This window comes from Hyla sarda, chromosome 12 (assembly GCF_029499605.1).
Source record: "Hyla sarda isolate aHylSar1 chromosome 12, aHylSar1.hap1, whole genome shotgun sequence".
Lineage (NCBI taxonomy): Eukaryota > Metazoa > Chordata > Amphibia > Anura > Hylidae > Hyla > Hyla sarda.
In genome coordinates, this window is record NC_079200.1 from 67,529,897 (window position 1) to 67,544,867 (window position 14,971).

At 42.1% G+C, this 14,971-nt stretch overlaps 1 protein-coding gene across 6 annotated transcripts in view; it reads right to left on the reverse strand.

Moving 5' to 3' along the window:
* Positions 1 to 14,971, reverse strand: part of RTEL1 (regulator of telomere elongation helicase 1) — a 169,983-nt gene that overhangs the window by 17,902 nt on the left and 137,110 nt on the right. The window lies entirely within an intron of this gene.

A 14,971-nucleotide genomic window follows, 5' to 3' on the forward strand; every position in this document is an offset into this window, starting at 1 on the left:
TCTTTACATAGCTGAATGAGCTGACAACAAAATCACACAAAAATGATCAATGGAAATCAAAATTATCAACCCATGGAGGTCTGGATATAGAGTCGCACTCAAAATCAAAGTGGAAAATCACAATACAGGCTGATCCAACTTTGATGTAATGTCCTTAAAACAAGTCAAAATGAGGCCCATATGACCTCCCTACAATGCCTGGGCATGCTCCTGATGAGGTGGCAGATGGTCTTCTGAGGGATGTCCTCCAAGACCTGGATTAAATCCTCTGCCAACTCCTGGACATGATGTCCCAGATGTGCTCAATCGGATACAGGTCTGGGGAAATGGCGGGCCAGTCCATAGCATCAATGCCTTCCTCTTGCAGGAACTGCTGACACACTCCAACCACATGAGGTCTAGCATTGTCTTGCACAAGGAGGAACCCAGGGCCAACCGCACCAGCATATGGTCTTACAAGGGGTCTGAGGACCTCATCTCGGTACCTAATGGCAGTCAGGCTACCTCTGGCAAGCACATGGAGGGCTGTGCGGCTCCCAGAGAAATGCCACCCCACACCATTACTGACCCACCGCCAAACCGGTCATGCTGGAGGATGTTGCAGGCAGCAGAACATTCTCCACAGCGTCTCCCGACTCATGTCTGTCACATGTGCTCAGTGTGAACCTGCTTTCATCTGTGAAGAGCACAGGACGCCAGTGGCGAATTTGCCAATCTTGGTGTTCTCTGGCAAATGCCAAATGTCCTGCATGGTGTTGGGCTGTAAGCAGAACCCCTACCAGTGGATGTCGGGCTCTCATACCACCCTCATTGAGACTGTTTCTGACCGTTTGAGTGGACACATGCACATTTTTGGCCTGCTGAAGGTCATTTTGCAGGACTCTGGCACCTTGCACAAAGGCGGAGGTAGCGGTCCTGCTGCTGGGTTGTCCTCCTATGGCCTCTCCTCCACATCTGATGTACTGGCATGTCTCCTGATAGCGCCTCCATGCTCTGGACATTACGCTGACAGACACAGCAAACCTACTTGCCACAGCTCGCATTGATGTGCAATCCTGGATGAGCTACGCTACCTGAGCCACTTGTGTGGGTTGTAGACTCCGTCTCATGCTACCACTAGAGTGAAAGCACCACTAGCATTCAAAAGTGACCAAAACATCAGCCAGGAAGCATAGGAACTGAGAAGTGGTCTGTGGTCACCACCTACAGAACCACTCCTTTATTGGGGGTGTCTTGCTAATTGCCTATAATTTCCACCTGTTGTCTGTTCAATTTGCACAACAGCATGTGAAATTGATTGTCAATCAGTGTTGTCCTGAGTGGACAGTGTGATTTCACAGAAGTGTGACTGACTTGGAGTTACATTGTGTTGTTTAACCCCTTAAAGAAGCAGGCCATACCTGTACGCACTGAGTTTGCTCCATTTTTATAACACGGGCCAAGGCCGGGAACTGTGGCCCCGTGTTATAGAAAGGGAGCGCTATTAACCTGTTAGACGCGGCGTTCAAAGTTGATCGCCGCGTCTAAAGTGAAAGTAAACTGCTCTCTGCTAGCTCAGTGGGCTGTTCGGGACCGCCGTGGCAAAATCACAGCGTCCCGAACAGCTGGAGGACACAAGAAGGGCCCTTATCTCGATCGCCGAATGAGATCCAGGCATGAGCAGTCAAGCGACAGAATCGTCGATCAATGTTATCGTATGAGATAACAAAAGATTGACGTAAAAGATCAGTTAGTGCAGTATTAAAGCCAGGGGGCTATAACACTGCAAAAAAAAAAGTGAAAAAAAAATGTGAAAAAGTTAAGATCATTTAACCACTTCCCTGCCATTTATTTTTGGGTAAAATGACTGATGTCATTACAAAGTAGAATTGGTGGCACAAAAAATAAGCCACATATGGATTTTTAGGTGCAAAATTTATAGAATTATGATTTTTTAAAAGGTAAGGCGGAAAAAAACGAAAGTGCAAAAACAGAAAAACTCTGAGTTCTTAAGGGGTTAAGTGTTTCGTTAATTTTTTTGAGCAGTGTCGTATTTGTACATGATCAGGATTAGGTACTAAGTAACATATAACTTTTTTTTTTCCCCTGGAATTTGACAGATATGCTTTAAGTTTCTGGCTCATACTAGCAGACCCTCCACTATGACATTGAAATTCCCTAATAAAGCATATAAACAGGGTTAGCTGCATCTCCCACAACATGGCTATCACCAGTAGAAATACACAATAATAATCGGCTTATAGGTTTGTGTCGACTAGCAGATTGAATCCACAGCTAGCCAGCAAGCAAAAAGTACCCTTCATTGCTTGTCAAGTACATCACCATGCATCATTCAGTACCCGGCGTGCCTATGCCTGGTACTGAAGCTCAGTTGCATTCACCTTAATTGGAACAAGCACTAGTACTAGAGATTAGCAAAGTTAAAGTGATTCGATTAGTCACGAACCTCGTGGCCCGGCGTTTGCTGACTATAGCCAGCATAAATTAGTTCAGCTTTCAGGTGCTCCGGTGGGCTGGAGACTCTCTCCTAGAACTGTATCCACCTTTTCCAGCCCACCGAAGCACCTTAAAGCTGAACTAATTTATGCAGGCTTAAGTCAGCAACTGCGTTCATCTGACTAGTACCAAGCACAAGCTGCTTTGTGTGTGTAGACCAGACAACCTCAACTAGACCATTATTTTTCAACCATTGGACCTTAGCTGTTGCAAAACTAAGGCATAATGGTTGGAAACGTGGCAATAGACAATGAAAGGAAAAAAGTTATGAGTCCCTTCCCATTAAATATTAAAGGAAAAATCAGCTAAAAGAAAAACATACCCCCTATTCCCCCGTGATCAGTGGGACTCAGTGAGGAGCAATGGGAGCGCCGAAAAGACCCAAGTACAGCACTCTGGAATCATCAGCGCTCCCATAGAAATTAATGGAGGTCATGGCGTCTACCAGTAGAGGTGATGTGCTCCTCAGTGAGAGCGCCGATGTCCCAGACCAGAGATAGTGGGGGGTTCCAGCATTTGGACCCCCCGCGATCAGCTGCTTATCTCCTATCCTGTCGATAGGGGATACGTTTTTTTTCCACTGGAGAACTCCTTTAATGGCATATTCAATTCCTAGTCAGTAATCTGCATGGACCTGTTGTGTCTGCAAACTAACCACAACCATCTGATTCTCACAAACTTGAAATACACTAAAAGTAAATAAATCCTAATCGTATTATTCACATATGCACCCTGAGGTTTTAATTTTTTATATAAACAGTAACTAATTTATGAGTCAATGTATCGCATCAATGGTGACAGACATGTGCAACTGTGCCGCATGACTACAAATGTACTCCATATTCATAGGAAGAAAAATAAAGAGTCTTGTGACTCATTGCATGAATTGGCTCAATAACTGGGTTTTCCCACTATTCAATCTCGCTGCTGTGTTACCGCCACATGTTGTAAACAGACAAAACAGACTTAACTCACTGCTTACATGTCTTCTTAATTCAATATTCTCATTTCATTTGTCAACTTCCATCTGGTCCCTTTGCATTCACTTACAAGCAGATAGTGCAAGAGAGGTGGTTTTATGGTATATTTAAAAGCAAACACACTACGCGATTGTCTGAGCCTGCGAAAGTGTGTAAGTCATACAAGTAAAGTAATAGACAGACCCTTATTTCTAACATTCAAAAACTCTATAGCGACAGGGTCTGTTCTCCGGGACTGGCGCATAGCAAATGTGGTGCCAATATTTAAAACAGGGCCAAAAATTGACACTGGGAATTATAGGCCTGTTAGTTTGACCTCTGTTGTATATAAATTGTTTGAGAGTTTTCTAAGAGATGCTGTTTTCGAGTAACTTGATGAAAATAAATGTATGACTCTATATCAGCATTGCTTTATGAGCGATCGGTCCTGTCAAACTAACCTAATCAGCTGGAGGTGAGCTCCAGACTGGACCAGGGGAATCGCTGGATGTTTTATATCTTGATATTTCCAAAGGTTGATACATAAAATGAAAATGCCAATCAGATTGCTTCTTTCATTGTTCAGAGGCCTTTTCAGAAATGAAAGAATTGATCTGATAGGTTGCTTTGGGCAATTTAGCAACTTTTCCTTTGGACAGGTTTTGATAAATCTCCCCCAACGTGTGTAAATGGTTATGTAATTGGCTCTGTCATATGAAAGATAGGGTGTTTATTAACGGTACTTACTATGATTGGGTTAATGTTAATCGTCGGGTACAACAGGGGTCAGTTTTGGGTCATATTATTTTTAATATATTTATTAATGACCTAGTAGATGGATTATATAGTAAAGAATTAATCTTTGAAGATAATACTAAACTAGTTAAGTGGTTTAACACAACAGAGGACAGTGCACTGTGTATAGTAGATCACAAAATAGAGGACAGTGCATTGTTTAAGATGGATCTAGATAGGTTGGAGGCTTGGGCTGCAAATAGTGGCAGATGAGATTCAACACTGATAAATGAAAGGTTATGCTAATGGTAAGGAAAAACCCAGGCTGGGATTATGTATAAAATGGGAAAACACTGGGAACAACGGACATGGAAAAGAATTTAGGAGTTTTAATTAATAGTAAATTTACCTGTAGCAACTAGTGTCAGGCAGCTGCTGCCAGGGCAAATAAAATCATGGGGTGCATCAATAGGGGCATAGATGCCCACGACAAGGAAATAATTCTACCGCTGTACAAATCACTAGTCAGACCACACATGGAATACTGTGTACTAGGGATGTCTGGATACCATTTTAAGACAGAGTACCGATACTTTAATTCTAGTACTCACCGATACCAATTACGAGTACTTTTATTTTAAAGGGAATCTGACCCCAGGGTGACGCGGTTTCTGGCGCTGCTTACCGTACTGATACGTGGGTTCCTTGTTGTGTACAATGGAGGCGGCTGCTGTAGTATGAGCAAAGATTTCTTGCTTCTCCATTGGGCAGAACAGGGAATTTGCATTGGCGGTGAAACCGATGTCTCCGGAGCGATTGCGCTGATGTTCACATGGTGAGCAGCGGTAAAACCGGGTCACCTGCACTATCTACCTATAAGATTGCCTCTGCTGTAAGATTACCTTTAACCCTTGTAGGTAGTTTACACCTACAAGGGTTGGCACCCCTGAAATTCTTCAAGAAAATTAAGTATTTCTCACAGACAAGGATTGCACTAACACATGTTTTGCTATACACATGTTTATTCCCTTTGCGTGTACTGGAAGTTGGAGGGTAAAAATTACCGGGTATATGTTGTTCCAAACAGATGTTGGTAAAAGGGTTTCTTTATTAGCCGATGAACACAGACGCGTTTCGAGGTAGCAACCTCTTTCTTAATGCGAGTATGGCTTTACACAAGAAGGTACAAGTTACAAGTTTAAAAACACTAAACGGTGCCAAACATTGCTGACGTCAGTGGGCAGGGGTAGCTTATGTCACAAGTTGCATATTTATGTTAAAAAGTTCATATTTTATATAAAACATAGGTAGTTTTAATGTAAACCAATGGTGCAGTGTATATATATGATGGAATGAATTAAGTGTTAAACTTTGAAGTATACGTAGTGAAGGAGGGGTTACTGACTTGTAGTGAACTTGTACTAGAAGTCCCAGCATGTCTTAGAGCGCACAGGTATTCAGAAGATTGTTTTAAAGGAAGGGTTACTAGCAGTGCTTGTATTGTATGGTGCGCATTGTGCATGATGTGCTAGGAAGCCGTCAGGTCCGAAGTATCAAGCTTGTGTGCTCGCAACTGTATACTAAAAGTCCCAGCATGTCTTAGATTGCACAGTTGTTTAGAGGATTGGTCCATGCGATACAGCATTTTTGTGAGTATGATATGTGTGCTGGGTCTCTGTTATTTCCTGGGTACTGGACCTGTATGTTTGCATACTAGAAGTCCCAGCATGACATAAAGCACACCAGGACATGAAGGCTCTTCGATTGTTCAGATTGTATGTACATTTAGCGTTAAATGAGTAAATAATTGTTGTCCCAGCCTTGTTGATGTTACAGGGGGGTTATATAGTAGCGAAAATAATGCTATACAGTAGCGATTGTCAGAGTTTGTTTGAATTCATAGTAAAGCGGTGTTTGTGAGCATGCAGTGGCACTGAGACAATGGAAATAGATTTTTGCACTATACCATAGTGCAGTATCAGACTGGAAAAATGGTTTAATATAATTTTTGAACTCAGACTGTGAGATTGAATTAAAAGGGGATGTAGGGTCAGGGCACAGTACAAAGGTGGAGTGTCACAAGTGTGTGTTAATACTGCAATTCGAGGTGGTCAGGGTCAGAAATGCCTATTGCAGCCTTTTATCAGGTTGATACCGGGATTGGTAACAGAGTATTTGACCGAATGTTGTAAGGGATAAGTGAAATAGATATATATGTATATAAAAGTGTAAATACATATACAACTCTTGGAATAATCATGGGGTCCTATAATTCTTTCTTCCCAAGTATATTATGCAGATTGGTTATGATAAGTAAGGTTATATTCCTATATTTTCTAGACATTCGTTCAGTCCTAGAAGACTTAGCGTGTTCATTTTGAAAATCCAGTAATTTTCTCTCTTCTTGAGTTTTGTAAATCTATCTTCTACATCATCGGGGATCTGTTCAATGGCTGTCATTTGGAAATCTTTTACCTCACTATTGTGAGAGATGGTGGCATGGCGTGAAACGCTGTGTTTGGGAAAGTTATGAAGAATACTGAATCTATGTTTATTCATCCGACTCCTGAATGTTTGCATGGTACGCCCTATATATTGAAGATCACATGTACATTCCAATAGATATATTATAAAGGTGGAAGAGCAATCCATCCTGGTTTTGATGTTAAATGATTCACCAGTTGTTCAGCTTTTAATAGTATTAACCCTGTTTGTGATGTTTTGACATAGTTAACATGTTTTCAAATTACATTTAAAACAGCCTGGGGTATTTTTGTTGTTCCTCGCATCAGTATTGGTGTTTCTTTTGTCTTAAAGGCGACTCGGGGCCAGGGTGTTCTTGATGGTAGCGGCTCTTCTATAGGTGATCCTAGGGTATTTTGGAATAAGTTCTTTTAGGAAGTGATCATGAAGGAGGATGTTCCAGTGTCTGTTCATAATGTTACGAACCAAATGATGTGATGCAGTGTATCTTGTGATGAAATTTAGTTTGTACTTGTCAGGTTTTTGAGCCTGGGTTTGTTCAGAGGTACTGTGATCGGATGTATTTTTGTCGTATTGTTTTATTGTTGTTGGTGGTGCATGATTTATTTTTATGTTTAGAGCTTTGTGGTAAGCTGCTTTAATAATACTGCTTGGGTAGCCTTTATCCTTCAGTCGGACTTCAATGATTTTACTTTGTGTGATATAGTCACTAGTTTTTGAGCAATTCCTTTGTACCCTGAAAAACTGCCTGAAAGGGACGTTAAATTTCCACTTCTTGTAATGATTGCTATAAAAGTCCAGAAGGCTATTACAATCTACTTCTTTGAAGTAGGTAGTTGTAATGATGTTTTTTTTTACTTCTGAGGACAACTCCAGGTCCAAATATTCAATTTTGTTCGTCTCCCTGGCCAGGCGGCCCAATAATTTCTGGCATTCAATCCATTACAAGCTATTTATCCCAATATGTTGACATCTTGTTACAACAATATGTCATCAAACTTCCATCCCATCTAAATGGACACAACATCACTAATCAACATCCTAGAAAAAGAAGAGTGGACACCAGGCTACAAATGGGCCACATTGGATGTATCTGCCTTATACTCCAATATCCCACATCAGCTTGGCCTGGACGTCATCAAGGAATTCTTGGATACAGACCAGCATATGCCCCCCGAACAAAAAAAGTTCATCTTGGATAGCATTGATTTCATACTACATCATAATAACTTCAAATTGGACACAGTTATACACCTCCAAACAACAGGGACCGCTATGGGGACGCAGTTTGCACCATCATTTGCAAACCTATACATGGGCGCCTTTGAAAACCATTTCATCTATACCAATCACCCCGGCAACGGAATATCGTCATGTACAAACGGTACATAGACGACTTGTTGTTTATCTGGAACGGCCCCGAAGAAGCATTCCAGGAATTCACCAAATATCTAAACAACAACACCTGGAACTTGAAACTAAGAGGTAAATGCGAGACGAACAAAATTGAATATTTGGACATGGAGTTGTCCTCAGAAGGAAAAACATCATTACAATTACCTACTTCAAAGAAGTAGATTGTAATAGCCTTCTGGACTTCTCTAGCAATCACCAAATAATTATAGGGGTGTTGTATAAAACATAACATTTATTATTTTCCTATAAAAGTCACCAATCAGAAAAGTGAATCCCAGGAAAATAGAAGAAAAGCAGATAGGAATAAAAATGTATAGAGTCCAGATGTATCCCTGATAGATATGCGGGAATAATCAAGCTGGACCCTTCACAATTACGAGGATATCATGATCCTCCTTAGTACTGTTATAAACATAACAAAAGTACAAGCATGTCACAATTATACTGCACGCCCATTGGGATGATCTGTCAATATGTATCAGCTGTTCCCAACGCATTTCTGTCCATGTGCCAATGCAGACGCACAAGGACGTCCTCAGGGGAACCAATTCATATAATGTAACCAATACAGAACATGTGACAATTTTTCAAGAATGCACTACAGACGGGTCTAGGTTACCCACAATATGATTTGATGTAATCCAGGCAAATAGTCAGCCCCTGTAAAGAAAATACATAACCAAAATCAATAAATGACCTACCCCTTCCAGATGCCAAGATAAGGGTACTGAATATATCGTACTCACAGTTCAACATATGGGATCCCTATAATGGTAATACAGAGATTGCTAGAGTCAGGTCAAAGCAAAAGCTCATTTCAATCCCTACCAAAGTCAGACAGCACATTAATAGTCTACTTACAGTTAGTGCCGTCTGTGTAGATTTAGCATAAGTCCTGCAATGGCAGGAGGAGCGGGAAGGAGTAATGGATTGTTGCGGTAGCCGGAAGTAGATGATAATAAGGATGTTAGCAAGTGGCCATTTTGGTTTGGGGCAAAATTAAGGGCAAAATAGTGGAAGTGAACCTTATTCAGCTATTTAGTTACTCACAAAATATGAGAGGTACTTCATGCAGCAAGGCTCCACTTTAGACAATATCAAGATATAAAATTGAATTAAAATTGAATTGGCAATTTGTATTTTTTTTATTTTTACAGGTCTGATGTAGAATCTCAAAGTGTTTGTATTACTCATAATACGTAAAATACATGGAATACCAGAAAAGGAGACTGAGCATTCGGCACGTAGTCTCCAGCTTAATTTCAGATTGTTTAATCTATTTTACAAAAACTTTTTAATTATGCATATTAACAGAGGTGTAAAATTCTGTAGTTCACTAAGGGTGATCAATGGGGTTCCTATTTTGTTCGTGATGGGGTATAAGTCATGGCCCTGGGAAGCTATTAGGCCCTCTCAAAGACCTATTAATTTGCCCTAAACCCTAGGCGGCAGTGACGTCCTTATAAGGACGGTACCGAAAGTCCAGGATACCTCCTAATTAGCCCTATTATCCCCTAATTTCTAAGAGGCGGGACTAGAGTATTGGTCCACTGGGACCCTCCCTATCTACCACCTCTATTCACCCTTAGGAACCACAGGTCACCTCAATAATTTAAATAAAGGGGGAAAAATGTATTTGTTCATTCATGCCATAGGGGGCTACTGTTTGTAGGTTAAAGATTCATCTACATTCCTGTTGTAACAATATTCTGTTGAAATCACCTCCCCGTGGAGGCGGATCCACTTTTTGAACTCCCACAAATTTAAGTCCCCTGGTGTCTCCTGAATGGTATCCCCTCATATGCACGGCTACCGGGTGTCCCTGTTGTTTCTTACGTCTCCTAGGTGTTCTAGTATTCTCTTCCGAAGTTCTCTAAAAGTCTTGCCCACATATCGCTTCATACATGGGCAAGTTGCCACATATATTACTCCCTTTGTGGTACCATTAATAAAACTCTTGATGTTATATGTCTTATGAGTCCTGGGATCCAGGAGGGACTTTGCTTTCTCTAAATTACCACAAGTGCGGCAATGGCCGCATGGAAAGCAGCCAGTCACCAGAGTTCGATTAAGCCATGTCCCTCTGTCTCCAGAGACCGATGTGAAATGGCTATGTGTAAGCATATCAGATAGGTTTTTACCTCTGCGATATGTAATGGACGGTATTTCCGTTATAGCCTCTTTGAGATCTGGATCAAGCCTTAGGATATGCCAATATTTTTCCATAATTTGGCGCACTTGAGGAGCCTTACTGTCATAAGTCTCAATCAATCGTATGGGTTGTTGTTCACTCTCCTTCGGTTTTGGCAGTAGTAATTATTCCCTCAGGGTATGTAATGCTTTTTGATATGCTACCCTCAACACACCATCGGGATAACACCGCTTGCTGAATCTGAGGTCAGATGCCTGCTTCTTGAAGTCTATGAGGTCTGAATAATTCCTCCTAAGGCGGAGATACTGCCCGCGGGTATCCCTCTAGCAATCATTACAAGAAGTGGAAAATTAACATCCCTTTAGAGCAGTTTTTCAGGAATTGCTCAAAAACTAGTGATTATATCACACAAAGTAAAATCATTAAAAGCCGACTGAAGGATAAAGGCTACCCAAGCAGTATTATTAAAGCGGCTTACCACAAAGCTCTAAACATAAAAAGAAATCATGCACCCCCGCCAACAATAAAAAAAACTAACAAAAATACGGCCGATCCCAGTACCTCTGAACAAACCCAGGCTAAAAAAACTGACAAGTACAAACTAAATTTCATCACAAGATACACTGCATCACATCATTTGGTTCGTAACATTATGAACAGACACTGGAACATCCTCCTTCATGATTCCTTCCTAAAAGAAATTATTCCAAAAAACCCTAGGATCACCTATAGAAGAGCCACTACCATCAAGAACACCCTGGCCCTGAGTCGCCTTAAAGACAAAAGAAACACCAATACTGATGCGAGGAACAACAAAAATACCCCAGGCTGTTTTAAATGTAATTTGAAAACATGTTAACTATGTCAAAACATCACAAACTGGGTTAATACTATTAAAAGCCGAACAACTGGTGAATCATTTAACATCAAAACCAGGATGGATTGCCCTTCCACCTTTATAATATCTCTATTGGAATGTACATGTGGTCTTCAATCTATAGGGCGTACCATGCAAACATTCAGGAGTCGGATGAATAAACATAGATTCAGTATTCTTCATAACTTTCCCAAACACAGCGTTTCACGCCATGCCACCATCTCTGTAGACAGCAGCCCCATCCTTGTAGACAGCAGGCACCCCCACCGTACCCAAGGTAGTGCCCCTGGGAGTTGCTCACTTGCGGCTGTCCTGTCAGGTGTTGCTGCTCCGCTGCCCTGTTCTCCAGTCCGCATCATGGTGTCCTATGGAGGAGCATGTGACATACACGTCACTCTGCTTCCTTCATAGCGTTACACTGGGCGCAGTGGAGGAGGTGACGTGTGTGTCACATGCTCCTCCATAGCATGCCATGATGAGGACGGGAGAACAGGGCAGTGGAGTGGGGCATTTCATTTGACGGGAGGCCGGCACTGCAACAGGTATCGTATTTGGTATCAGGGACATTAAACGAGTCCGCGATAGCAAGCAAATGTCTGGTATCGGTATTGGGACATACCTACTGTGTACAGTACTGGGCACTAGTGTACAAGATAGATATAGGAGAGCAGGAGAGGCTTCAAAGACGGGCAACCAGAGTAATAAGGGGAATGGGAGAACTACAGTACCCAGAAAGATTATCAGAATTAGGGTTATTTAGTTTAGAAAAAAGAAGGCTAGGGGCGATCTAATAACTATGTATACATATATCAGGGGGCAGTACAGAGATCTCTCCCATGATCTATTTATACCCAGGACTGTATCTGTAACAAGGGGGCATCCTCTACGTCTAGAGGAAAGAAGGTTTCTACACCAGCACAGACGGGGGGTTCTTTACTGTAAGAGCAGTAAGACTATGGAACTCTCTGATAGAGGAAGTGGTCATGGTGACCTCTGTAAGGGGCCTGGACGTGTTTCTGGAGAGTAATAACATTATAGGGATATAGGTTAAACTTGATGGACTCTGGTCTTTTTTCAACCTTATGAACTATGTTACTATGTCACCTCTAAAACTGTGGGTGGGCTGTGCATCACATGACACGGCTCTCCCACAATTCACTGCAACCTTCCCTGCGGTGTGCAGTGATAGAAAGTAAGTACAGCTACAGCACATGTGCAAAAGAGAAGGCTGTGCTGAGCAAAAGATACAGTCAGTACAGAGCATGTGCAACCACCAAACAGGAGTGCCACGGCAGGGCCCACAGCAACTTTTTATTACAGAAAATTCAATAACATTTAACTGGTGCACTGGTGAGTCCTATTTATAGAAATGGAAACTCCCTTTAAGCTTCAAAGATGAAAAAAAAGAAAATACAATGTCATGTAATACACAGAAATACCGCAAGCTACAATGTATGCCTTCCAGGGTAAAGGCTGAATACAATGGCCCTCATTTACTAAGCCGAAACCAGACATTTTTTATCGGGTTTTGCAGACTAAATTTAAGCGCAATGTCTGCAACATTGTGTGTCTAAAAAAAAAAACACCGTCAGAAATCATTCGGAGAGTTTAAAAAAAAAAAATGGGCCTAACCCAACATTTTTCCAAAACCCCTAGTTTTTTGTCCAAAACCTGACGAATAAGTGGAGAAGAGTAGATTGTAAAAACCCCACTGCCAGAGGCTGGTGTAAAAACAGGTAAAATGGTCGGGACTTTCCAAAGCATGGTTATTATGTGCAATATGCATTAAAAGGTAAACCAAAATTAAAAAAACTAATAAGAACGTTGATCCAGGGATTTATTCTGACTGCCATATTTGGAGTCGGGAAGGAATTTTTTAACCTCTAGTATGAGGGTTTTTTGCCTTCCTCTGAATCAACTCAACTCAGTAGGGACTCATTAGGGTTATAGGTTGAACTTTATGGACTCTGGTCTTTTTTCAACCTTATGAACTATGATACTATGTTACAGAGAGAAATAAAGGCATAGAGTAATTCAAGGAGGCAGTGAGAGATTCAAGAGAGCGGATCTCACGGATACGAGCAACAAGATCATCCTCAGATGGTGGTATGGCATTTTTCCAATACTTAGCAATGAGCGTCTTAGCTGCAAGAACTACATGCATAAAGAGCTTGAATGGCTTCTTTGATAGGGCCCGATAGGAAAGATGCAAAAGGTAGGTAAGGGGGTCAAGAGGGACAGAAACTCCCATAACAGCAGAGAACAACTGCTGTACCACTCTCCAGAAACTCACTATGAGTGGACACGACCATAATATGTGAAAAACAGTTTCTAAGCCCACCCCACCCCACAATGCCAGCATTGTGGAGAGATATAGCCGGGTTCAGCTTGTTCAGGAGCTCTAGAGGCACGCTCCCAAATCACCCGCCAATGAGGTAGAGAGATAGAGGTTTGGAGGGCATCCTCCCAATGCTGCATATAGCGGTGTGACGGGGCTTCTCCATCCAGGGGCATGAGAAGGACAGTGTAGATATCAGAAAGAAGCCCCGTCTTGGGGTCCACTTCGACACAACCGCTCAAAACTAGTGGGCAAGGACACAGCCAAAACCCCTGTTTAGAGGACAGATAGTGGCGAAGCTGCTGGTAGTGGAATTCCTCAGACGGAGGAAGATTCTTGTGGGAGGTCAATTGATCAAAGGACAGGAGAGTACGAGACAAGGGATCAACCACATCTGCCCAACAAGAGACCCCGTGAGCCCTACTCCCGCACCATCCCTGAAGTCAAGCCAGAGGGAAAAGCAGGGTGATAAAGAAAAGACTGGAGGGGAGAGAAGGAGGAGTAAAGGCTAAACTTCCAAGAACAATATTCCCACACATAACGGGAAAAGGACATAGTCCCCAAGAGAGCATTCGGATGGACCGGAGCTAGCCAAAGCTTCTCCAACTCCATCCACCGGCTATAGGCATGGTATGTTGACCACACAACCAGATGACGTAGATGGGTAGCCCAGTAGTATTTGGTAACATCAGGTACACCCAACCCTTCCAGGGATCTGCTAGCCAATATGACCGACATCGGGAGTCGGTGTCTTAGCATCCCAAATAAACCGAAAAATAGCAGACTGAAAGGAGCGAAGAGCAGATAGAGAGACTCTCACAGGTAGGGTCTCAAAATAAATTTAATTAAAAAATAATTTAGGAAGAATTGTCGTCTTAACTGCCGCGATTCGTCGGAAAAGCTAAATACATTTCTCCATAAGGGCCCGCAGATCATGAAAAAGAGAGGGAAAATTTGTAGAATAGAGGGATCACTAAGGAGGGGATAACAGTACCCCCAGGTATTTTATATGGAGGCAGGGAATAAATCCCACTTGATCCTTATGCACAAAGGAGGGAAGGAAACAAGAAAGGCACGCCGCCAATACTTTGAAAAAAAAATTCAAATCTGTGTTAAGAAGAGCAATGGGCCTATAGCTGGAACAATCATCAAATGCAATAAGGACTGTGGGAACTCCCCCCCCCCCCCACCTCAAATAAAAGAGTTGAAAAGAGAGACAAGCCTGGGAAGGAGGATAGAAGAGAAAATCTTATAGTATAAGTAGGTGAAACCATCTGAACCAGGAGAGCGCCCCGCAGGGAGAGTCTTAAGCACTTCAGACAGTTCCTCATGAGTGACAGAAGCGCAGAGAGAGTCGGCAGACTACATCGAGATAGATAAGAATCCAACACTGCAGCACGCTCATCCTGGGCAGACGGAAGTTGGGAAGGAAGAGAATAAAGCTTAGTAATAGTCAAGGAAGAGTTGAGATATCTTATCAGAATGATAGTGAAGTACCCCAAGGAGTCCTTCAG